General features: G+C 47.2%; 1 protein-coding gene across 2 annotated transcripts in view; it reads right to left on the reverse strand.

Annotated features, from left to right (window-relative positions):
• FIRRM (FIGNL1 interacting regulator of recombination and mitosis) overlaps positions 1 to 27,531 on the reverse strand; it is a 3,285,109-nt gene that overhangs the window by 899,486 nt on the left and 2,358,092 nt on the right. The gene's annotated exons all lie outside the window — the stretch shown is intronic.

Consider the following 27,531-nt stretch of genomic DNA (forward strand, 5'->3'; position numbering starts at 1 on the left):
ACATGTTAGTCACCCCTAAGGCAGGCCCAAGGTACACCTATGGCAGGGTGCATTCTATGTGAAAGGTAGGACATACCCTGGTGTGTGTGGCATGTCCCGATAGTGAATTACAGCCAATTTCATTTTACACAATTGCAAGGCTATCTGTTCCCATAGGCCAGAAAGGGCAGTTTGATTATAACATCTTATAAACATAACTGACCCTAGGAACAGGATAGGAAAGTAAAGTTTAGGATGTTAAAATACATATTTTAGTGTGGGTGATTTTTACATTCTGTGTTTGAAAATACCACTTTTAGAAAGTAGGTATTTTCTTGCCTAACCATCCAGTGTGCCACTGCTAGGTTTTTGTATTCCATGTCTGGAGGTTGGAGAGGGCTTTGGCTCCAGCAGTCTGATGGGTCAGGGCTGGGCTGAATAGGACCTGGGTTGAATAGAGAGTAGGGGGAGGAGATTTCCGTTCACTTGCCTGAGCCTACACAGAATAGAGAGTAGGGGAAGAAGATTTATTTTCAGCTACCTGGGCCAGGTCTGCGTTCAACAATGCTGTCTCCACCCCCTACCATGAAGCTGCACCAGGGAGGGCAGAACTGGGTTTGCTGGGTACGGACACACTCTGTCTTCAGATAACAAAGGATTTTGTAGTATAAATATTAGGGCCCCAGAACTTTAGATCACTTCTATGAATCACGACAAACCTTTGCCAAGAAGAGAAACCAAGGAAGCTAAAGGAGGAGACTGCCCCTGTGAGAGTGAATGTTTGGGGTTGGCATGCAGTGGTTACTTATTGGCAAGAAGAAAAGTAGCTTTGTGTGTACTTTGACTATCTTGAAGAAGATCTCCAAGGGCTCGGAGCTGAGCTTGCCTCCTGTTCTGAAGTCTCAGGGACATAAAGACTTCACCACCTGCCCCCTTGTATTTCCTTGTTGGGAATTCTACCTGCAGAGAGGTGCCTGCTGCTGTTTAAGGACATCTAGAGACTGCATGTCACTCGAAGTGTGACGCAACGAGGAAGAAGCGTGTAGCTGCCGCAGCTGTTTGCCGTCGCCTCGCCGAAGGAAGAGTGTTGCATCACCGGAGAAGCGTGCCGCCGCCGCAGAGGTTGCCATCGCGTCGCAGGAGAAGCATGTTGCAGGGCCAGTCGCGGCTCAAGAAACATCGATTGCGCTGCACGACCGGCAGGCATGCATGCATCGTATCCAAGTTGTTGCATCGCATCAAAGACATAATGTTGTCACTTCACACGGATTGATGGAACACATTGAGGCGCCATCTTGTCGCATTGTAACCGGAACAGAGTTAGAAACAGATGCTTCGCCTTCTCTCCGGTAGGGAACAGGTGCGCTGCCTCCCCCGAAACAAGGAACTGATGCTTCGCCTTCCCTGCGGCACTTTTGTTTATTTTGCATTACACATCCAAGGTACTTTGAGAGTAAAGTTTTGCATTTACCCTCTACATTGAACTAAGCTATTTTTACCATCTGAAAGTCATATTTTTGAATACTGTATATGTTCACAAATGCTTTACACACTGCCTCTGAGAGAAGCCTACCTGCTCGTGCCAAGCTACCAAGGGGGTGAGAAGGGGTTATTTTAGGAGTGCAGCCCCCTTACCCTGACTAGAAGCAAGGTCACCTACTTGGTCAAAGGTAGCTACTTCTGCAAACTAGAGACCCCCATTTTTAACAGTCGCATCCTGTAACTTATTCATCCAAAATCACTTCCAAAGCATCATAACAAAGAGTCAAAGCTCAAGCTGATTAGGCTAAGCAAACTATAAAACTTTGCAGGTGTGCTCATCTAACTGCTACTCATTTGGTACCTCTAAGCCATAACAGTAATTTTTTGTGGAAACTTCAACTGAGGGCCATAAGACCACATGAAGATGCTAAAAACAGGAATGCCATAGTAGAAACTTTGCCTCTAATTAAATTAGCCCTTAATCGGTCACAGCTATTTATCTTTCCTGTGAGTAATATTGCTTACTACACAAATTTGGCCCACTAAGATATGGGCTGCCTGTGAATGGCTCTACCTTGTCTGAAGAAACCAATAAAATGAAAAACCAAAGGAAATGATGGACGGAGCGTTGACAATACAAGCACTCACCCCCAGTCAACTGATCTGGGTTTAATCCATCACCGTTCTTTAGCCCACTCTGCCACCCCAGTTCAGACATGGCCATATGCAAATCAGTCTGACCCTGTGCCTCATGGGAACAGTCTAACCCGAACTGCTAAGCCATGCCTTCCCTGGACCGGAAACAAGCTACAGAGGACCGGTTTCTGGCATTTCAGCCTTCTTCAGCCCGGCTTGCTTGAATCCAGTGGCAAAGTGAGCAAGGGACTCACGTCTGAGCATACCCTGCCAACTTAGGGCGAACAAAGAAAAACCAAAGGAAATGATGGACGGAGCGTTGACAATACAAGCACTCACCCCCAGTCAACTGATCTGGGTTTAATCCATCACCGTTCTTTAGCCCACTCTGCCACCCCAGTTCAGACATGGCCATATGCAAATCAGTCTGACCCTGTGCCTCATGGGAACAGTCCAGCCCGAACTGCTAAGCCGTGCCTTCCCTGGACCGGAAACAAGCTACCGAGGACCGGTTTCTGGCATTTCAGCCTTCTTCAGCCCGGCTTGCTTGAATCCAGTGGCAAAGTGAGCAAGGGACTCACGTCTGAGCATACCCTGCCAACTTAGGGCGAACAAAGAAAAACCAAAGGAAATGATGGACGGAGCGTTGACAATACAAGCATTCGCCCACAGTCAACTGATCTGGGTTTAATCCATCACTGTTCTTTAGCCCACTCTGCCACCCCAGTTCAGACATGGCCATATGCAAATCAGTCTGACCCTGTGCCTCATGGGAACAGTCCAGCCCGAACTGCCAAGCCATGCCTTCCCTGGACCAGAAACAAGCTACCGAGGACCGGTTCCTGGCATTTCAGCCTTCTTCAGCCCGGCTTGCTTGAATCCAGTGGCAAAGTGAGCAAGGGACTCACGTCTGAGCATACCCTGCCAACTTAGGGCGAACAAAGAAAAACCAAAGGAAATGATGGACGGAGCGTTGACAATACAAGCACTCACCCCCAGTCAACTGATCTGGGTTTAATCCATCACCGTTCTTTAGCCTACTCTGCCACCCCAGTTCAGACATGGCCATATGCAAATCAGTCTGACCCTGTGCCTCATGGGAACAGTCCAGCCCGAACTGCCAAGCCATGCCTTCCCTGGACCGGAAACAAGCTACAGAGGACCGGTTTCTGGCATTTCAGACGCTCAGACGTGAGTCCCTTGCTCACTTTGCCATTGGATTCAAGCAAGCCCGGCTGAAGACGGCTGAAATGCCAGAAACCGGTCCTCGGTAGCTTGATGCTTTGTCTGTGTAAGTTTCAGGTGACTTTTCTGGGTGCCACCAGGTGCAATCCCCTCTGACCCTAGGGGATTTAGAAGAAAACAAGTTACTTACCTGTAACTTTGGTTCCCCAGTATTGGTAACTTTCATAGATTCCCATGCTTTTGTATCCCGTCGTCGGAATGGGAGTCTCGGTAATAAAAAATACCATAGTAGTAGGTACAAAAGAGAAAGGAAAGGCCTAGGCCTCATTCCCTTTTGTAGCATATCAGCCTCTTTTTGTAAAAGAGACCAAATCTTAGGCATCAGCCAATCAGAAGAGCCTCACCCCTGGAACCTTCCTGAAGGAACCTCAGAGCCTCAGATTTTCGTAGCCGTTGTGTGCTAGACACCATACTTGCTGAAGGCTGAGCTTTCCCCGGGGAGATGGGTGGGCGCATGGGAATCTATGAAAGTTACCAATACTAGGGAACCAAAGTTACAGGTAAGTAACTTGTTTTCTTGCCCCAGTATTGGAACTTTCATAGATTCCCATGCTTTTGTATCAGAATAGCAAGCAGTAAACCATCAAACACATTTTGTAAATAAGTACCTTATAACATTAAAAAAATGAAATCACAAAATGTGTTACCACAAGGAAAGCTCACCAATCACTTGAAGAGGTTCCTCAGGACAGCCTGGCCCACCGCCGCATCATCCTGCTGCAATGACTCTAAGCAGTAATGCTTAGTGAAAGTGTGCACGCTGCTCCAGGTAGAAGCCCTGCAAATGTCCTTTACATGTACCCCCGCAAAGAGGGCTGTTGAGGATGCCACTGATCTCGTTGTGTGAGCACGGATCCTGCCCACCAGAGGTTTTCCTGCTATGTTGTGGCAATGCAGAATAGCACTCGAAATCCATCTTGAGATCCCCTATTTGGACAGAGGGAGACCTTTGCTTGGACCACCAAAGGCAATGAACAATTGCAAAGTCTTTCTAAATTCCTTGGTACGGTCTAAGTAGAATTTTAGACATCGTTGTAAATCCAGAGTGTGCAATGTCTTCTCCGCTGGAGTGACTGGGTTTGGAAAAAATGTCTTTAGAATTACTGGTTCATTCAAGTGAAAGTCTGTAGGAACTTTAGGAATGAATCTTGGGTTCGTCCGCAAGATGACCGTGTTCTTTTTGAACTGTAAAAACGGCTCTTGGATAGTAAGGGCCAGCAACTCCCCCACTCGCCTAGCCGATGTCAGGGCTAAGAGTAGAGCCAATTTCCATGAAAGTATTTCAAGTTTAAGCGGTGAATCGGCTCAAATGGTTCCTTCATCAGTTGAGCCAGGACCAAGTTTGAATGCCAAGTTGGAGGAGGAGGTCTCACTGGTGGATAGACCCTGAACAGGCCTTTGAGGAATTGCTTGACAATTCTTGAAGACCATAATGAAGGGCCAGAGTCAGATCTCCTGAATCTTGAAATGACCGCCAAATGGACCTTGATCGTAGAATGGGTCAGATTAGACTTTGCTAGCGAGAGTAGATAAGGCAGGAGTTGATGATGTTTCGAAGTAAAAGGATCAACCTTTTCCTTTTTACAAATACAAAATCTTTTCCATTTTAATCTGTATGTCTTGTTTGTTGAAGGTGCTCTCGCCTGGGAAAGGATGTCCTTGATCTCCTTGGAAAGAGGGACATTCATGAATTCTCGCTGGTCAGGAGCCATGCAGTCAGGTGTAATGATTTTGGGTCTGGATGCCAAACCTGTCCTCCGGACATTGCCAGAAGATCCGGAACCTCCTCCAGCAGCAATGGAGGGACTAGCGACAGCAGATGTAGTTCTGTGTACCAAAATTGTCTCGGCCATGTTGGGCCTATTAGGATTATTTTGCATGGTTCCGTCTTCATCTTCTTGATGAGGCGTGGAATCAGGGGAATTGGTGGAAACGCATAAAGAAACCTCCCCGTCCAGGCTATCGACAGGGCATTGCCCAATGAGCCTTGATGGTGGAACCTGCTGGCGTATGACCGGCATTTTTTGTTGGTCGGCGTTGCAAATAGGTCCACCTCCGGTGTGCCCCATGTCTGAAATAGTAGATCCAGAACCTGCTGTTTTAGTTCCCACTCGTGACTGACCGACGATAACCTGATCAGTCTGTCGGCGCCTTCGTTCAGCACTCCTGGTAAGTGCTCCGCCTTTAGTGAAATTCTCTGAAGAATTGACCATTCCCATATCTGTTGAGCTTCTCGCGACACTTTCACTCACACCCAGTCAAACTAACCGGTGCACCCATGAGGTGGACACTGGTGACAGTCTGCCTGTGAAGAATAAAATCTACAGGCAACCTGACCATGTCAGGGATTGTATAAAGGCTGAGGTGCAAAAGATTCTTAAGCTTGGAGTGATTGAGCCATCAGAGAGCCCATGGGCTAGCCCAGTGGTCCTTGTGCCAAAACCTCATACCAAAGATGGAAAGAGAGAAATTAGGTTTTGTGTGGACTACAGAGGTCTCAATGCTGTCACTAGGACAGATGCACATCCCATTCCAAGAGCAGATGAGCTCATTGATAAATTGGCTTCTGCCAAGTTTCTGAGCACATTTAATTTGACAGCTGGCTACTGGCAGATCAGGTTAGCTGAAGAGTCAAAAGCCAAAACAGCATTCTCTACCCCTAGTGGACATTATCAGTTTGTGGAAATGCCCTTTGGTTTGAAGAATGCACCTGCCACCTTCCAAAGGTTGGTGAATCAAGTCCTTGCTGGGTTGGATGACTTTTGTGCCTTTAGCTCCACCTGGGAGGATCACCTGATCCACCTGAAGAAGGTTCTGGAGGCCCTGCAAAAGGCAGGCCTGACTATCAAGGCTACTAAGTGCCAGATTGGGCAGAGCAAGGTTGTGTACCTGGGCCACCTAGTAGGTGGGGGTCAGGTTCAACCACTGGAGAGCAAGATCCAGACCATACAGGACTGGGCTCCTCCAACTACCCAGACACAAGTCAGAGCCTTCTTGGGCCTGACTGGGTATTACAGAAAATTTGTAAAGAACTATGGGTCCATTGTGACTCCATTAAATAACTTGACATCCAAGAAGATGCCAAAAAAGGTTCAGTGGACAGTTAGCTGTCAAAAGGCATCTGATGACCTGAAGAAGGCCATGTGCTCTGCACCTATCCTGAAGAGTCCTGACTACTCCAAACAGTTCATTGTACAGACAGATGCTTCAGAGTTGGGGGTGGGAGCTGTGCTTTCACAACTTAATATAGATAGTCAAGACCAGCCCATTGCTTTTATTAGCATAAGACTGACCCCCAGGGAGAAACGTTGGTCAGCTATTGAGAGGGAGGCCGTTGCTGTGGTTTGGGCCCTGAAGAAGTTGAGACCAAACTTGTTGGAACTCACTTCCTAATTCAGACAGACCATAAGCCCCTCTTGTGGCTAAATCAGATGAAGGGTGAAAACCCCAAACTACTCAGGTGGTCCATTTCCCTACAGGGGATGGACTTTACAGTGGAGCACCGCCCAGGGACTGACCATGGTAATGCAGATGGTCTCTCCAGGTACTTCCACTTAGAACATGAAGACTTATCTGGTCACGGTTAAGTTTAATGTCCCTGCGTTTGGGGGTGGGGTTGTGTAGGAGAGTAGGGTCTGCTATCCGATGGTCACCCCAAATTTTTGCTTTTTGCTTCACTGGTTTTCGACTTAATGAGGATGTGGGCATGCTAATCAGACCCCCAGCCTGCTGTTCTCACTCTAAATTCACATACATGTACTATAGGTACATAACCTAATTGGAACTGGACTCCTTGTCAGCCCCTGTACCATGCACTTTAGGTGCTCAGGGCATAGGTGCCAACAAGGCCTACCAGGGGCTGCAGCATATCTTTTGCCACCCCTGGCTGGTACTTAAATCGACACAACTGGCTGATCACTCAGCTGGGGCAAGGTGGTGTAATCACCCCCTTGCTTAGATACAGTATACCTATATCTAAACCTTACTGGACACATATAAACCTATCAGCCACTCCTATGGCCTGGAGGCAGAGTTGTTGGTTTTATGTGAGATGGTGCTCTAGCATGAGCTAAGCATGTCTGCAGCTGTCGGGACCAATTCCCTTAGCTGTTCCGGGATAATGCCAAACCATATACTATTGAGTGCATTATAATCCTCGCGGTTATATGTTAACTTTGGTTTGGCTTTATCAAAACATGTTGTGTAACGTGTCATACGATTTGGAATACTATCCCCTCGACAGTCCTGTCGACAGGGATAGCATTCCACCCCTCTAGAGGGTGAAGACATGTTACTTTACTAAAACGCGGTTGATTTTTAAAAGAGCCTCAGATCCACAAAATGGATGCTTCTGCCACAGACGCGAGTCTGACCTCCTGCTGCTGACCGAAACTTAGCAGAGGAGGCCTGGACAAAGGGTTTCCTGTCGCAGGGAGGTGTCGCACCACCCTAGACAGGAGATAGTGGATTGTAGCAGGGAGGTTTGAAAGAAACCAGACAGTGCCTGGGGAGCACAAGGCTTCCCCTTGCATAATCGGGCCAAACCGGTTCTGGGACACACCAGCCCCAGTCCCAGCACGGCCCTGGACAAAGGGAAAGGGGTGTATCCACCCCCTTCCTGGGTCCCACCCATAGGAGGGACCTAGGAGGATATCCAGCCCACCAGATTGGTATAAGAGTGGGAGCAATGCCCAAGCATTCAGATAATCCTGATGAAACATAAGAAATGAAACTCTGGACCCTTCGACATCCTACTCGACGTAGAAGACTGAAGAATCTCCCATTTGGTCAAGGAGTGACCACCCTGTGCAAACAGGCACCATCCAGCACCTCGACCCTTGCTTTGTTGCAGTTCCCACCGGAACTCGAGCAACAGAGTTCGACGAGATCAAGCTTGCCTGCATTCTAACAGCCCGATCCACAGTCCCTGCAGAGCTGAGACAAGTGGAGGCGACCGGAAGCATGGGGCCTGCCATCTTGGAAAGTCCCCGAGACGCTGACCGTGCAGCCCACGAGTGACCCTTGAAGCTGTACACCGGGGTTTGAGAAGCCCCAGCCCTGAGCCTCTCTTGCACCGAAGCTCACCCCTCCACACTTGACGAGTGCTGCGTGGGGCCCTTCTGATTCTTTTGGCTCAACGCGTTGGCCCGGTCACTTGCCCGTTGGCTTGTGGCCCCTGTGCCGACGAAATACGAAATACGACTTGTGATTTGGGTTGCTCCAGACTTGCACCCGCTCCTCTGAAAAGGAGCACCCGCTCTGACCCTCCTGGTCCGAGTGAGAAGCAATCTTCCAGTCCTGCGTAGATTGCTCTTGCCAAGTGTTGTTTGCTCCAATCCTGAAGCCGACACCGCCGACGGCGAGAGTCTTCGTGGGACAGCTCGTGATCCACTCCTGGACGTCGCAGATGCCCTAGAGCCCACGTGGCAGCGGAGAGAAGCTCCTCGACAACCACCTGATTGAGCCCCACATTGCCTAGTTCCGTCCTGGTTCCACCCTGGTCACTGCTGAGTGACCCAGACTCTGTCCCCTCTGTTTTCAGGTACTCTACAACTCTGATCCACCCTTGGATCACACCGGACACTTCTCCTTCACAACGCCTGCAGCCTCTTCAGCTTCAAGCACCAACAGCCTGCGTGACGAAACCCGACACAACTTCGACCCTATGCACCCACTTCCTGTGGGTGAGGTAATTGTTGTGTCTTGTAATTGTTGTGTCTTGTAAAGCGCACTGCTACCCGGAGGCCTCGTAGCGCTATAGACCGCTGGGGAACCCGTCCTGGCTTTCCCTGTGAGATAGTCCCTCCTGGGGGTCTCCAAGGTGAAACCAGGCATCCCCGGCGTTTGTGTGGGGCCGTTGTGGAGATGAGGCAAGCTAATGCCCAGAGTTGCCGAGTGTGCTCCCTGGTCGGAGTAGGCACCGATGCGAGAATTATCAGTCCGCTGATCCTGGTCCAAGACCCTGCCGCGTCGGGAATCGAACCCTGGTCCCGGGCCGTTCTCTGCACTCGGGTCTGCCGCCTCTAACCAGTGAGCCACACCTCTCCACTGAACTATAACTGTAACTCAACAAAGCCGGTGTTCCCACACTGGTACACACCTCTAGTGTATGTGTCTTAAGTTTCGTCCATCTAGGTTAGGCGGGAGTCTCCTTAAACAGTAACTTTATAACTTTTACGCACCATTGACTTTACATTGGTACATGCGTGTGCTTTAAGCGCTGCACCCGAGTCCCGCTGGCTTTTCCCGACTTCAGCATTGCTAGTCCCGACCAGTCCCAGCGATTCCCCAGGCCCTAGGCCTGACCACTGTTCAATTGGTATCTCTTATACCACTTTCTTAATATATGGTTTGAGTGGCCACCCACCCTCATCCATATTTGTGCAACTTTCATATGTTATACCGTGCTTTTGTTTAAACGCTTGTGCCCCTTTGCTCATAAAGAGTACTGGGGATTATTCTAGTAATAAATACATATATTTTTATAATATATACTTGTGTGGTGTCCTCTCATTTGATATTAAAGGATTGTGATTGGTAAAACAGCTCGCTTAACACAACCTCTTGAGTTTGGCCTTTCAGGCTGCTTAGTCCATGCTACCCCTAGGATAGCTTGTCTATAAGGTTGACTTACAACCAGACACCATAAGGGATTGTTTGGACTGATACAAGGTGGTTCCAGAATTGGAAACATCATATATCAGGCCAACTTCTCACATCAGTGATCAGAAATGAGTCCATGGAGGCGATTAATTACTGCCTAGTGTAGGGTCTGCTTCCTATGGTCACCCCCACTTTTTGCTGTAATTCACTAGTTTATCGACTTTAGTGTGGCTGTGGGCCTGCTAATCAGACCCACAGCCCAGCTGTTCTCTCTTTAAATTCATACCATGTACTTTAGGTACATACCTAATTGGGTATTGTGTCACCTTTGTGAGCCCCTGTATAGTGTACCATAGGTACCCAGGGCATAGGTGCATCCAAGGCCTACCAGGTGCCTGCAGCATATATTATGCCACCCCTGGTTGGCCAACCAAACTGACACCACAGGCTGATCACTCAGCTAGGGCAAGGTCGTGTAATCCCCCCTTGTTTAGGTATAGTATCCCTATATCTACCATTACATATAGACACATATACACATATAAGTCACTCCTATGGCAGTCCTTGACAATCCTGAAGGCAGAGTGCTTGGTTTTATGTGAGATGGTGCTCTAGCATGAGCTGAGCCTGTCTGCAGCTTTCGGAACCATGTCCTTATAGCTGTTCTATGATATATCTATACCATATACTCTTAAGTGCATTTTAATCCTCGTGGTTAATGCTAACTTTGGTTTGGCTTTATCAAAACATGTTGTGTAAGGTGTCAAACACTCTGGAATACTGCATTCTACCCTTCTAGAGGGAGAAGACATGTACTTACTGCTCTACGCGGTTACAGTTAAACAGAGCCTCAGCATCACAAAATGGATGCTGCTTCCACAGACACAAGTCTGAACTCCTGCTGCTGGACGAAACTCAGGCAGGGGAGGCCTGGACAATAGGTTTCCAGTCGAAGGAGGTGCTAGCACCTCCCCAGACAGCCTGTAGTAGATTAGGGCAGGGTGGGTTCAATGGAGCAATGCTTTTCCAGACACTGCCTGGGGCACACAAGGTGCTCCATACATAGCCCAGTTCAAACCAGTTGCTGGGGCACTTCAGCCCCATCTCTGACGCGAAACTGGACAAAGAGAAAGGGGTGTAACCACCCCCTTCTCAGGTTCCACCCATAGGAGGGACCTAGCAGGTAATCCAGCCCCTTAGTTTAGTATAAAGATAGGAGCTGTGTCTAGAGACATTAGATTATCCTGGAAAGAAACTCTGAAACGAAACTCTTGGACCTTCGACGTTTCATATCAACTGGAAGACTGAAGACATCTCCCTTGTGGTCAAGGAGTCACCACCCTGTGCAAACAGGCACCACCAGTAACTTGCCTGTTTGCTTCATCGATGCTCCCGCCGGAACCCGAAGACTTAGCGACTCAGGAACTGGACTTCCAGACTTCTCCGACTCCGATCCACATCTACAGTAAAGCTGAGACCCGTGGCTGACACGAGAAACGTGAGACGGGACATCCTGGACTACCTGCTTTTTGCTACTTGTGCAGCTTCTGAGGCACCATCGAAGATGTGAATTGGAGTTTGAGAAGCCCCAGACCCGAGCAGCATTTGCACCAAAGCTCAGCCCTCCGCACTCCACGTGTGCCTGCATTTCAGCTCGATGCGTCTTCGCAGTTGCTAGCCCGTTGGCTAGTGAGCCCTCTGAAGACATCTTTGTGAAACTACACCGCTTGCCTGGTTGCTCCGGGCTTGCTCCAGCTTCCCTGCGAAGGAGAAGCTCCCCAGACCTTGCGGGTCTGAACTGAAGCCAATCTTCCCATCCTGCGTGGATTGCATTTGCCAAGGTTTTTTGGGTCCAATCTGGATACTGACACAGCCCACAGCAAGATCCTTCGTGGGACAGCTCGACTCCAGCTCCTGGTCGTCGTCGACGCCTCCTGGTCCTCGTGGCTGCATAGACTAGCTTCACCTCCTCACTCCAATTGTCCAGCGTGGGTGCTGTTATGCTGTTGCCCGGAGACATCATGCTTGCTTTTCTTCCTATGCTCTTGCTTGTGGGAGTGCACTCCTGACCCCGATGCCGCCTTGCTCCCCTTTCATCCGGGGCTGCTACCGGGCTTCTGAGCGGACCGCTACTTCCAGCATGGCATGTTGAGCAGAGGCACTGCTGCTCTGTGCCCCCGAGTGTCTTTGCCCGTGGGGACCTGGGACTGACCAGCATTCGCCAGCCTTCCATCCCGCCTGTTCGTGTGGCTGCCTCCCCCGTACAATCCTGCTCCATGGGGTTGATTTTTTCATTGTGATTTTTCCGATTGGTTTCTCACCAAACAGCAACACTGCCATTTTGTAGTGTTTTTGTTGTGGTATTTCAATTAGATCCTCCATCTTGACGGTCTTTCTGGTGTAAATGGATTTACTGGACAATGCATGACCCTGGACTGTGCCTTGTGCCCCCCTCCCCACCCCCTCTAACCCCTTCCTTGTCCAAAATTATTTTATTGCAAAATCTGAACCCGACTTTGGTCTTTTTGTTTGCGGGTCCCTAACCGGTTTTGCTGATATTAACCCCGATTTTTGGTTCCCCTTTAAGTTTCTTTTTTCACCCTTACCTGTTCTTCCTGCTCTGCTCCTCATCCCGACCCTCTTACTTTCCCCTGCTACCCTGCTCTTTATCCCACCTATCTTGTGGCATGAAATTGTGTAATGTGTTTTTTGTACCTATGTAATAGTGAATTTACTACCTGTATATGTAGAACTCTAACCACTAGTATATGTAGTAGACCTTCGTACTTATTACCATTCCTATGTGTTTTTAGAGTTAATACCTCTTCCTTGAGTGACTTTGCAACTTGTACATTTGCAATTTTTCTCTGTTATATCTCTTCCTTGAGTGACTTTATAACTTGTACATTTGTATTTTTTTCTGTTTGTATCTCTTTTGTAACTCATGTAATCCAAAGTCCTCATGTAACACAACTGGTTCTTTTGTAAAGTGCTCTGACACCTCCGGGTAATGTTGTTGCTGCTGTTTCTAGCCGCTTTTCTCCGGACCCTGACCCGCCATCTTGTCCGTTCCCTCGTCCTTTTCCCTCGGTTCCACCTTGACGATCCTCTGATTTGCCTTTTCTCCATACCCTTGTATCCCTTCCACCCTCCCTTGGTGCTGTGACTACGTCCCCCTTCCGACCCCACTTAATGGAACTCCGCTTTCCTGTTTTTTTTGGGTCTTGACCTGAGAAAATCTACTATTTGTATATATATGTATATAGAGATAACTCTAACCACTAGTATGTAGTAGACCTGTATTCTCTACCATTCCTATGCGACTCTTAGAGTATATCCATACGTATCTCTTCCTTGAGTGACTTTACAACTTGTACATTTGCAATCTTTTCTGTTTGTATCTCGTCCTTGGATGACTCTACAACTTATGTGACTTTACCACTTGTACATTTGCAAGGTTTTTTTCTTATTTTTTTTCTGTTCGTATCTTTTATGTAACTCATGTAATCCTAAGTCCTTATGTATCGCAACTGCTTATTATGTAAAGCGCTCTGACACCTTTGGGTAATGTTCGCGCTATATAAAATCGCATTAAATAAAATAAAATAAAACCTGATTGCATCTCAACATCGCCTGGTTCCTTCCTGGTCACTGGTTAGTGATCCAGACTCTGTCCCCTCAGCTTTCAGGTTCTTCACTACTCCGATCCACCCTTGGATCCATCCGGACACTTTTCTCCTGGTCGCCTGCAGCACTTTCTTGCAGCTCTCCATAGGAAACAGTGCCAAAACCCGACACGAAAGAACACCTATGCACCCGGCTTCCCTGGGTGAGGTAACTCGAGTACACCGGTGCTCCCGTGGGTATTAACTATCCAAGTGTCCTAGTTTAACAGGGTTTTCCCGTAGTCCATCCGGAAGTGTCAAAAATCTACTACTTCATAACTTTTACGTTCCCATTGAAACTCTTTGGCAACCCGCGTGTGTGTTTAGACACTGCACACGCTTCACGTGGGCCTCCTACTTCCAAACCCTTGGTTTTTCAGTGTAGCCCCAGCGATTTCCTAGGCCTACTCACCTTTCCTGAAGTGGTTCTTATACCACTTACTTAGTATATGGTTCTTGAGGCCCCTAGGGCAGAATTGTATTTGTGCAACTTATAGTATGCTTATTGAGTAACTTGTGCTATATCTCGAACTCTGACCTCATAAAGAGTCCAGAGGGGTTGTGTTAGTAATAAATACATATATGTATATATATATATATATATATATATATATATACACACATATACATATATATATATATATATATTCACTGAAAAAACCATAGGTTATAGACCATATATAGTTAGGAATTCGCATTTACAAAACCTTATTTTACTCACACAAAACCATTGAAATTCCATATATAGTTAGTTGCACTAACTATATATCGCGCACCCGCAATCCACTGCTGATGATGTCACATATTACATCATTCATGACATGGTCAGTGACATCACTGATGACATCACTGATGACATCTCAAATGACATCACTGATGACATCACTGATGACAACATCCAGTGACTGTATGTTTCTGTAAAGTTAAAATATGTCTTACATATTGAAGAATGAGTGGATGTATAAGTGTCTGGATGAAGGATTTAGTAGGTGCATGACTGACTGTATGAGTGAGTGATTAAATGTGTCTCACTGAGTGCATGGGTTAGTGACTAAACTGTCCTAATTTGTGCATCATTATGTCTGTTGTTCTGTAAACTGTTGCATGTGTTGATAAGTAGCTATATGAGTAACTATATGGGTTATTGATTGGTTGCCCAAGTATTTGTATGGGAGACTGAGTGTGTGTGTGGGTGGCTGGGAGGTGTATGACTCTGTGCATAGATGTGTGAGCAGTTGATTCACTAGATGTATGGTTTCAAAAGTGCATGTGGAAACAGCTGTATGGGCGGTTGACTGTGTGCATGAGTGTATTGGTGAATGTGTGAGTGGCTGTATGGATCATTGTGAACTTGTATCAGGGATTGTATAAGAGAGTAAATATGTGTTAGTATATGTTTGAATAAGTAAAGTTTGTATAACTGTATAGTTGAGGAAATGGAGGTGTGATTGATTCTTTGCATGACTGACTAGGTGTGTGAGTAACTCCATGGATGAGTGACAGTCTGTGAGTGTCTGTTTACACTGATTGTATCTAAGGGTATATTAGAGTCTGAAGAGGTTCATCGTATTATCACATGAATGATATCATCAGTGATGTGATCAGTAATGTCAAATGAGATGTCATCAGTGATGTCATCAGTGATGTCATTTGAGATGTCATCAGTGATGTCATTTGAGATGTCATCAGTGATGTCATTTGAGATGTCATCAGTGATGTCATCAGTGATGTCACTGACCATGTCATGAATGATGTAATATGTGACATCATCAGCAGTGGATTGCGGGTGCGCGATATATAGTTAGTGCAACTAACTATATATGGAATTTCAATGGTTTTGTGTGAGTAAAATAAGGTTTTGTAAATGCGAATTCCTAACTATATATGGTCTATAACCTATGGTTTTTTCAGTGAATTTTCAAGGTTTTGTAAATGCTAATTCCTAACTATATATGGTCTATAACCTATGGTTTTTTCAGTCAATTTTCAAGGTTTTGTAAATGCTAATTCCTAACTATATATGGTCTATAGCCTATGGTTTTTTCAGTGAATATATATATATATACATACATATATAAACATATATCATCTGTATATCTATATAAATACAAACATAAATGCATGCATACATATACTTATATGCATACAGATGCATGTTATTTACATGAAAGTTGAAAAAACACTAATAAAAGCAAAGCTAAAAAGCCACCTCATTACAAACAGAATGGCTTTAACTTAAACGAGGGCGAGATATATTGCATTTTCAATGCTTGTTTACTTTGGTTCCATCAAGTAGGCATTCAGATGTGTCACACATTTGCCATAAATTCTGAATGTTAGCACTCTAGTTGCACATTAGATCACTGTAGTAAAGCTACTGCTCACCAGGGACGTCTGCTGCTGGTATTCAAAGTGCATGTTTCAGTCTGCATGTCAGAATTTTTTTAATGAAATAGAAGAGGATTTGAGAAGTCACTCAAAATGATCCCTAATTTTTCTTTCTGAAGCACTAATCATACTTTCTATGGCAAAATTAACCCCCTCATGTTGTTCCTTTTTAAATTGAGTGTTTTCAGACTTACCACTTCATTCCAATCAAGATGGCTTCTGGTGTGCCATACTTTTGTCATAAGTAAGACTGTTAGCGCTCTAGTTGTTCTTTAGAACACTCTGGGACATTCTGTCATTGGGCTATACTTGGGGTACATCTGGGTGATATTTGGGCTACATTTAGGCTCTTTTGTCTCTGGTGGCCATCTTGGGAGACTGTATGTCAGAATTTTTTAATGAAATTGAAGAGGGTTTGAGAAGTCACTCAAAATGTGCCCTAATTTTTCTTTCTGCAGCACTAATCATAATTCATATGGCAAAATATACCCCCTCATTTTGTTCCTTTTTAAATTAAATGTTTTAAGAGTTACCACTTTATTCCCATCAAGATGGCTTCAGGTGTGCTATGCCTTTGTAATAAGTAGGACTGTTAGCGCTCTAGTTGTTCTTTAGAACACTCTGGGACATTCTGTCATTGGGCTATACTTGGGCTACATCTGGGTGATATTTGGGCTACATTTGGGCTCTTTTGTCTCTGGTGGCCATTTTGGGAGACTGCATGTCAGAATGTTTTAATGAAATAGAAAAGGATTTGAGAAGTCACTCAAAATGTGCCCTAATTTTTCATTCTGCAGCACTAATCATACTTTCTATGGCAAAATATACCCCCTCATGTTGTTTCTTTTTAAATTAAATGTTTTAAGAGTTACCACTTTATTTCAATCAAGATGGCTTCAGGTGTGCCATACCTTTGTAATAAGTAGGACTGTTAGCGCTCTAGTTGTTCTTTAGAACACTCTAGGAGGCTGCAGTAGAACACAAAGGAATCAACTGACAGTCTCTGTCCTTGTTGGATGTTTATGTTTTACTGAGAATGTCAGACTTCATTTTCACATGACTGAGAAAGATAATGTGAATTTACAGAAAATATGCTTTCATTTTAGCTTATAGACCCCCTTCCAAACCACTGTGGGAAAATCATGAGATATTAGTTTTCTTTCAAACAATATTCATGATATCACAGCAGAAGGTTTTTTCACATGGTAAAATCACCTTAGAACCCACCACAATTCCTAAAACGAGTATGGTACCATCAACAAATGATTTATAATGTAACTAAAGTCCTAAAACCCTCTATTAACTACAATGCTTTTTAATGAGGTGCTATCATGTATATTGGTCCCAAGATGGCTGCCAACACTTCTTGGATGAAGTGCTGACAGCCAATCAGATCAGATGTGTGGTTAGGCTCCGCCCAGATATATATCTTTTTTTGAACCTAAATTACTCAAAATCCACTGGAGCACATATATTGAGACCTAGCAAAGGCACATCGGGCTAACAGTCCCTACAATTTTGCCAAGTTTCGTGCAAATCCATTCAGCCGTTCGAGCTAAAAGTGAGGCCAACCGCCCTATGGAAATTAACATGGGAAAAACGCGTTTTGGGACCCCCCTTTTTTCTCGGCCCCCCCTTGATGAAACCCCCCCAAATTGTCAGGGGCTGCTCAGAAACAAAATGTTCCATTTTCCTGAAAATTTTAGCCAATTCCGTCCACAAACGCCAAAGTTATTAGACATAGAATTTTCAAAAATCCCATAGAGAAAAAATCCTAACTATATATACCTACTAGCGACCGCCAGTAGGTTATATATATATATATATATATATATATATATATATATATATATATATATATATATATATATATATACCTTGTGTGGTGTCCTTTCATTTGATATTCAAGGGATTCTTATTGGTAAAACAGCTGGCTTCACCTGCTCTCTGAAGTTTTACCCTAAGACTGCCTTGTCCATGCTACCACTAGGATAGCTGGTCTATGAGGTTGACTTTACAACCATCACCATAAGGGTTGTTTGGACTGGTGCAAGGTGCCCACTAGAATAGTGGACATCATATACCAGGCCAACTTCTCACACCTAGCATTATAATTGTAGAACTTCACAGACTATACTTTTAACTCAATGGGATGAGAATTTTAGGAAGAACATTTTTTTAGATCTGATCTGTATCCATAACCGCAAAATTTACAATATGAACAGCATTCACCAGGTTGACAAATCAAAGCAGATAGAGGCATTTCGTCTTGTAAATATATTCATCAATTATGTTTTTTCTTCAGGATCACCTAGTTCCTCTTATTTCTGAGAGGAAAATACCTTCGCCGACTTTCCATTTCGTGATCTGTTGCATGGCCCTCTCCGTTTTTAGGTCTTGCCTACGCAGCGTGCATGAGCTGCATAGGAGACCTTTAGCAATCGAGTGGCTCTTTTTTCGAAGCACATACTTGTGCTTGTGGTGGCATACGCCTTGCGGGAGTGCGCAGTGGTGCGCCACAAGCACAAGTGTGTGCTTGGAAATGAGCAGACTGCACGCGTATGCACGCAGCACTCCCGGGTTCACCTCCTGCTCCCCCTCACTCTTACGCGCATTCCTTCGTGCCCGCTACCCTGCCCAGATTTACTCTTGAAGAGCAAGGCATATTTTCGGCTTTGATCATTTGCTCCTAATGACAGGCTGCCCTTTTCACCACCAGCTAAGCTCTCAGATGTCTTACATTTCACACCAGGAGACTTAGCACGGCGCATCACGGGTTAAGATGTTTACGAGTGCCGGGATTGATTGCTAGTGCAAATGTTTGCCTTCTAATGTTTCTCAGAGTTTGTACTTTGCTCCTGGGTTTTTGAGGAGGTTAACCCCTAGTGAAAAGGAGTCACGAGCAGGGGTGGCATGTAACATGAATATTTAAGGCCGCTTTCTGAAGGAGACGTGGTGGCTCTTCCACTCGGAAGAGAGTTGGTTAACATCTTGCCTGTGGGTCACCAAGTTAAATCGTACACATTTCGACCGCAATCAAGCCTCACTACCCTCTGCCAGCAAGAATCGATCAGCAGCACTAAAATGAAGTTGACAAGAATTGCCTAATTTCGGTGTTTTGTTTCACGCTCAATAACAGCTTACAAATCCACAATTCATAAAAAATGTTACGTCATGCCTGTAAATAACAATTATTGCAACCACTGAAACCATGAATAACACAAACGGTTACTACAGACTAGAAATTAGCAATCACCTCTGTGATGTGTGTGAGAAGTTGGCCTGATATGTGATGTCCACTACTCTAGTGGGCACCCTGTATCAGTCCAAATAACCCTTATGGTGATGGTTGTAAAGTCAACCTTATAGAACAGCTATCCTAGTGGTAGCATGGAGAAAGCAGTCTTAGGCTAACACTTCAGAGAGCATGTGAAGCCAATTGTTTTACCAATAATAACCCCTTGAATACCAAATGAAAGGACACCACACAAGGTATATATCAAATATATAAGGGACTTTCTACCATTTAAAAAAGCGTTGAAGACCCACTTGTTCCCTAGGGCAGTTTAAGATGTTGTTTCTGGTGCTGACAGTGATCTCAAGCGCCAGGATGCCCTTGGGGTGACAGTAAAGCGCTATACAAATATACAATACAATACATACATATGGATTTATTACTAACACAACTCCTCTGCACTCTTTATGAGGTCAGAGTCCGAGATACAGCACAAGTGACTCAATAAGCATACTATAAGTTTCACAAATACAATTCTGCCCTAGGGGCCTCATGAACCATATACTAAGTAAGTGGTGTAAGAACCACTTCAGACCAGGTGAATAGGCCTAGGGCCTAGGGAATCACTGGGACTACACTGAACAATCACAGGTTAGAAAGTAGGAGGCTCACAGGATGCGTGTGCAGTGTCTAAACACACATGCAAGTTCTCATAGACTTTCAATGGGAACATAAAAGTTAGAAACTAGTTGATTTCGGACAGTCCAGGTAGACTTGCGGGGAAAACCAGTTAAAACAGGACACTTGGATAGTTATTACTCACGGGAAAACTGGAGTACTCGAGTTACCTCACCCAGGGAAGCCGGGTGCATAGGTGTGAAGTTGTGTCGGGTTTCGTCGTCAATTCCTACGGAGAACTGCAAGAAGATGCTGCAGGCGACCAGGAGGAAGATGTCCGGATGGATCCAAGGGTGGATCGGAGAAGTGAAGAACCTGAAAGCAGAGGGGACAGAGTCTGGGTCACTAGCCAGTGACCAGGAAGGAACCAGGCAATGTCGAGCTGCAAACAGGTGAAGAAGTGAAGCTCGTCTCTGCAGCCACGTGGACCAGGAGGCGTTGATGACGACCAGGCGCTGGATACGGACTGTCCCACGAAGGCTCTCGCTGTTGGCGGTGTCGGCTTCCGGATTGGAGTCAACAAGCATTGGCAAAGGCAACTGTAGAAAAGTAGGGTCTGCTATCCTATGGACACCCCACATTTTTGCTTTTTGCTTCACTGGTTTTCGACTTAATGAGGCTAATTAGACCCCCAGCCTGCTGTTCTCTCTCTAAATTCACATACATGTACTATAGGTACATAACCCAATTGGAACTGCACTCCTTGTCAGCCCCTGTACCATGCACTATAGGTGCTCAGGGCATAGGTGCCAACAAGGCCTACCAGGGGCTGCAGCATATCTTTTGCCACCCCTGGCTGGTACTTAAATCGACACAACTGGCTGATACCTCAGCTGGGGCAAGGTGGTGTAATTACCCCCTTGCTTAGATATAGTATACCCATATCTAAACCTAACTGGACACATATAAACCTATAAGCCACTCCTATGGCAGGCCTTAACAATCCTGGAGGCAGAGTGCGTGGTTTAATGTGAGATGGTGCTCTAGCATGAGCTGAGCCTGTCTGCAGCTGTCGGGACCAATTCCCTTAGCTGTTCTGGGATAATGCCAAACCATATACTATTAAGTGCATTATAATCCTTGCGGTTATATTGTAACTTTGGCTTGGCTTTATCAAAACATGTCGTGTAAGGTGTCATACAATTTGGAATACTATCCCCTCGACAGTCCTGTCGACGGGGATAGCATTCCACCCCTCTAGAGGGTGAAGACATGTTACTTTACTAAAACGCGGTTGATTTTTAAAAGAGCCTCAGATCCACAAAATGGATGCTTCTGCCACAGACACGGGTCTGACCTCCTGCTGCTGACCGAAACTCAGCGGAGGAGGCCTCGACAAAGGGTTTCCTGTCGCCGGGAGGTGTTACACCACCCCAGACAGGAGATAGTGGATTGCAGCAGGGAGGTCTGAAAGAAACCAGACACTGCCTGGGGAGCACAAGGCTTCCCCTTGCATAATCCGGCCAAACCGGTTCAGGGGCACACCAGCCCCAGTCCCAGCGCGGCCCTGGACAAAGGGAAAGGGGTGTAACCACCCCCTTCCTGGGTCCCACCCATAGGAGGGACCTAGCAGGATATCCAGCCCACCAGATTGGTATAAGAGTGGGAGCAATGCCCAAGCATTCAGATTAACCTGATGAAACATTTGAAACGAAACTCTGGACCCTTCGACATCCTACTCGACGTACAAGACTGAAGAATCTCCCTTGTGGTCAAGGAGTGACCACCCTGTGCAAACAGGCACCATCCAGCACCTCGACGTCTGCTTTGTTGCAGTTCCCGCCGGAACTCGAGCAACAGAGATCGACGAGATCAAGCTTGCCTGCCTTCTTACAGCCCGATCCACAGTCCCTGCAGAGCTGAGACCTGTGGAGGCGACCCGAAGCGTGGGGCACGCCATCTTGAAAAGACCACGAGACGCTGACCGTGCAGCCCACAAGTGACCCTCGAAGCTGTACACCGGGGTTTGAGAAGCCCCAGCCCTGAGCCACTTTTGCACCGAAGCTCACCCCTCTACACTCGACGAGTGCTGCGTGGGGCCCTTCTGCTTCCTTTGGCTCAACGAGTTGGCCCGGTCACTTGCCAGCTGGCTTGTGGCCCCTGTGCCGACGAAAACTAAAATACAAATTGTGATTCTGGTTGCTCCAGACTTGCACCCGCTCCTCTGAAAAGGAGCACCCGCTTTGACCCTCCTGGTCCGAGTGAGAAGCAATCTTCCAGTCCTGCGTGGATTGCTCTTGCCAAGTGTTGTTTGCTCCGATCTTGAAGCCGACAGCGCCGACGGTGAGAGCCTGCGTGGGACAGGTCGTGACCCGCTCCTGGACATCGCAGATGCCCCAGAGCCCACGTGACAGCAGAGAGAAGCTCCTCGACAACCACCTGATTGCGCCCGACATTGCCTGGTTCCGTCCTGGTTCCACCCTGGTCACTGCTAAGTGACCGAGACTCTGTCCCCTCTGCTTTCAGGTACTTTACGACTCTGATCCACCCTTGGATCACACCGGACACTTCTCCTTCATATCGCCTGCAGCATCTTCAGCTTCAAGCACCAACAACCTGCGTGACGAAACCCGACACAACTTCGACCCTATGCACCTGCTTCCTGTGGGTGAGGTAACTCAACAACGCCGGTGTTCTCACACTGGTACACACCTCTAGTGTATGTGTCTTAAGTTTCATCCTTCTAGGTTAAGTGGAAGTCTCCTTAAACTGTAACTTTATAACTTTTACGCACCATTGACATTGCATTGGTGCATGCGTGTGCTTTAAGCGCTGCACCCGAGTTCCGCTGGCTTTTCCCGACTTTAGCATAGCTAGTCCCGACCTGTCCCAGTGATTCCCTAGGCCCTAGACCAAACCACTGTTCGATTGGTATCTCTTATACCACTTTCTTAATATATGGTTTGAGTGGCCACCCGCCCTCATCCATAATTGTGCAACTTTCATATGTTATACTGTGCTTTTGTTTAAACGCTTGTGCCCCCTTTGCTCATAAAGAGTACTGGGGATTATTCTAGTAATAAATACATATATTTTTATAATATATACTTGTGTGATGTCCTTTCATTTGATATTACAGGATTGTGATTAGTAAAACAGCTCGCTTAACACAACCTCTTGAGTTAAGCCTTTAAGGCTGCTTAGTCCATGCTACCATTAGGATAGCTTGTCTATAAGGTTGACTTACAACCAGACACCATAAGGGTTGTTTGGACTGATACAAGGTGGTTCCAGAACTGGAAACATCATATATCAGGCCAACTTCTCACAGCAACCCACGCAGGAAGTGTAGATCGGCTTCTTGTACAGACCAGCAAGGTCTGTGGAGCTTCCCCTTTACAGGAAAGCAAGAGCAAGCCCAGAGCAACCAGGCAAGCATCGTTGTTTAAAAATGGAGTCTTCAAGATGGCCACTAGCCAGCGGGCTAGCAACCGGGAAGACTCGTCGAGAGGAAATGCAAGAGCAGGCCCCACATGGCACTCGTGGAGTGTTGAGGGCTGAGCTTCGGTGCACTTACGACTCGGTGTTGGGGCTTCTCAAGTACCAAATGCACAACCCGGACCTATTAGAGGACTCGACTTTCCGCGCATCACTAGAGATGGCCATTGTAACTTACTTTGACATAAACAGGGGGTCAGCGAGCGCCCGCCAGGTGGAGTGGGATGCTTTCAAGGTCACGATTCGGGGGGAAGCGATGAGCACACGGGTGGGCATGAGGCACATTGTGATGGACAAACTCCGGGAGGTAGAGGGAAGACTGGCGCCACTGGAGAGTGAAGCTGCCGGCACGAATGTGCCTTTCACGCTCCTACAAGAAGCACACATTCAACATGCAGAACTGTTAGAGGAGCTGCGTATCCTTGACTACCGAGAGTATACGAGTAGACAACATGCACAGGCAGACAAGGCAGGACCTTTATTAGCCCGGCTGGTAAAAGACGACCCGATACACTTGCCAATAATGGAGGTACTTGACCAGGGGGGGACCATGGCCACAACACAACTGAGCGTGAACGCTGCGTTTCAAGACTACTATGGGACGTTATACGGCCCGCACGACCCTATGGTAGATGGAGCCCTCGGGGACTTCATGAGGGGGTTGGAAATCCCAAAACTGGAGGAGAGACAGAGGAAAGAGTTGGCGAGGCCCATCACAGTGGCAGAAATTAGACAGGCCATCCGCGCCCTTCCACGGAACAAAGCCCCGGGCACGGACGGCCTACCAGTGGAATTCTATGGAGCCTTCATAGATCTTCTGGCACCACGACTACTGGAGGTTTATAGGGAGGCACTTAAGTCCCGGGGTCTTCCACAGACCACGCTACAAGCACTAATAGTATCACTGCTGAAACCGGATAGGGACGGCCAATGCATGGCAAATTACAGACCGTTATCACTACTAAACACGGATTACAAAATATTAAGTAAACTACTAGCGAGCAGACTGACTCAATACATTCCGTCGCTCATACACCCAGACCAGTGTGGCTTTGTTCCGGGCAGAAGCACTGCTATGAACCTGCGGCGCCTCAGCCAAATCATGCTAGGTACACCGGGAGGGCCGGGGACGGAGGGCTGTGTATCACTAGACCTGAAGCAAGCCTTCGACTCCATCAAGTGGGACTACATGTTTGCGGTACTCGAATGTTTTGGGCTACCGATCGAGTACATTAGTTGGGTGAAGCTACTTTACACATATCCAACTGCACGGGTCCGCACAAATAGGTGCATATCGGCGCAGTTGGCAGTGGCCAAGGGTACCAGGCAGGGATGCCCATTATCCCCGCTGCTGTTCATACTAGCGCTAGAGCCTCTACTATGCAGACTCCGGAAGTCCGCGCAACACAGAGGTGTACGAAGGGGTGAGACGACGCATGTGGTATCAGCGTACGTGGACGATATTATACTCTATTTCGGAGACCTGGGAGGGGACTTAGACCCGGTGCCCGAAATATTTAATACCTTTAGCACCATGTCGGGCCTTACGATTAGCGAACCCAAGTCATATGGGTTTTTCTTCTCTGCATCCAGGATGGAAACTCATCTTCCCTTTGCACCTTACTCTTTCCAGGTGGCGGAGCACACTTTCCGCTACCTAGGGTTACAAGTGTATAGAGATCCAAGGGACCTGCTAGAGGGCAACGTGGGAAGGGCGATTGCGAAACTGAGGGCACAGGTGCGATTTTGGATCACGCTCCCGTTAGCGGTGGCGGGCAGGGTGACTATTACCAAGATGGTGGTCCTGCCACGTTTGCTGTACTATTTTACCGGAATACCGCTGAAAATTCCCGCCGCGGTATTCAAAACACTTGACACCCTGTTGACGGAATTGGTCTGGGGCACCGGGAGGCGACGTATCAGCCTAAAGAAATTGCAGCTTCCCACGTCCGCGGGTGGTATGGGGGTCCCGGACCTCCGGGCATATAACTTTGCATGTCAACTGCAATGGCTTGCCTACTGGCTGGCAGGACGCAACTTGCACGAAATCGATATGGCCGACTCAGAATGGAATAGAGGGAGGGTCCACGCCCTATTGCTCCCGAAGGCGGGGATCCCGAGATCCACACCCCCCCTTCTCCGCATAGCGATTGAACACTGGAGGCGGGCTGTGAAATACACATCTCCCACGTCAACTTACGCCCCTACGATACCATTACTAGGGTTATCAGCTGGGCTGCGAACACTATCAAACCACTTGCTTACAGATTGGCACGACTTGGGAGTGACCCAGGTGGGGGATTTCTTTAACGATGGCAAGATGATGGCTTTTGAGGACTTTCGCATTACACACCACTCACCTGGGAGGTTATTCTTGCTACACGCAGGTGTGAAATGTTACATAGCACAGGCATGGGCCCCCGACGGGACGGAGCCACCCACGAACCCGCTAATCACGATGCAGTATCTAATGGGGACTGGCAGCCACCTGACCAGGTGGATATCACATGGCATAAGGGAGGGCAGGGCCATATCACTACAACCATTACGAGATGAGTGGGAACACGACATTGGGCGAACACTCAGGGATACGGAATGGGACAGGATATTGAGATACCCCAAAAAGGTATCGAGGAACCAGAAGTTTAAATTCATACAGCTCATGCTCCTCCATCGGGCATATCTGACACCTCACCGCCTGCACACTATGTTCCCAAACACTCCTGATACATGCCCAAGATGTGGGGGGGAAGATGCCCGACTGGTTCATATGCTATGGGATTGCCCTAAGCTGGGGTACTACTGGGCCTCAGTGCAGTCTGATTTAGCCAGGCTGGTCCCTTCCAAACCATACAACACATTGGAATATACCCTCCTGGGACTGGGCCCTGTGGAGCGGAGAAAGAGCGTAGGTACACGGTTCACAGACTTAGCCATGATCTTAGCGAAGCATGCTATCACCATGAGGTGGAAGTCCCCCAAGCCACCAGACCCTGAGATGTGGAGGGCGGAGCTAGTGAGGTGGGGAAAGGCTGAAAGTACGACGTTGCAGCGCGAAGAACGCAGAGGGCTTAGGAAGCTCCCAATTTCCCTAGACTGGAATGCTTTGTTGGGGTCATTGGAGTCGGGGAACGACTCGGATTCAGAACACACCATAGACTTGGGACACCAGGAATGAGGGTCGTTCCACTTCATAGACTGACACATAAGCGGCGGCAACCAACAGGTGGGACTCATCGCGCGAATATAGAGGTGCACGACCGCAGATGGCACTCACACAACAGTGCCCAACCCCACGAGCCCCTAGTGCGCATTCAACAGGGATGCTGTTACAACTGCCATGCACACGTGTAGGAATGTCTGACATCAAGGGCTGGTATAAAAGTGAAGAGGAAGTGCCTGAAGGGGGGGAGGGCAAGGGAGGGGGGAGTTTAGTTGGGGTGTTACAGTAACATATAGTAAAATGGAAATGTGTATATCCTGACAGAGCGGTCATATGGTGCAAATAAGAGACTTAAGTACAGAACTGTTATGCTTTGATTGTTTTACCTTCGTTTATCCTGCCAATAAAGAAATTTTCAAAAAAAAAAAAAAAAGTACCAAATGCACAACTTCGAGGACACCTCAGAAGCTGCACAATTTAGCAAAGAGCAAAATGGCCAGGTGTCCAGTCCCACGTCTCTCGTGTCCACCACGGGGCTCAGCTTTGCTGGAGGTGTGGGTCGGAGAAGTCTGGAAGTCCAGTCCTGTGAAGCAGAGTCGTCGGGATCCTATGGACCGTCGACAAAGCAAATCAGCAATTCGCCAGGTGGTGCCTGTTTGCACAGGGTACTCACTCCTTGACCACAAGGGAGATTCTTCAGTCTTGTACGTCGAGTCTCAGTTAAGGATAATCTAAAGTCTCTAGAGTCAGCTCCTAGCTTTATACGAATTAAAGGGGCTGGATTACCTGCTAGGTCCCTCCTATGGGTGGGACCAGGGAAGGGAGTGGGGTTACACCCCTTTCCCTTTGTCCATTTTCGCGCCAGAGCTGGGGCTGGAGAGCCCCAGCAACAGGCTTGAACCGGGCTACGCATGGAGCACCTTGTGTGCCCCAGGCAGTGTCTCATTTCATACAACCCACCTTACCCCAATACACTACAGCCTGTCTGGGGAGATTCTAGCACCTCCCAAGGCAGGAAA

Source organism: Lissotriton vulgaris, chromosome 1_1, assembly GCF_964263255.1.
Source record: "Lissotriton vulgaris chromosome 1_1, aLisVul1.2, whole genome shotgun sequence".
NCBI lineage: Eukaryota > Metazoa > Chordata > Amphibia > Caudata > Salamandridae > Lissotriton > Lissotriton vulgaris.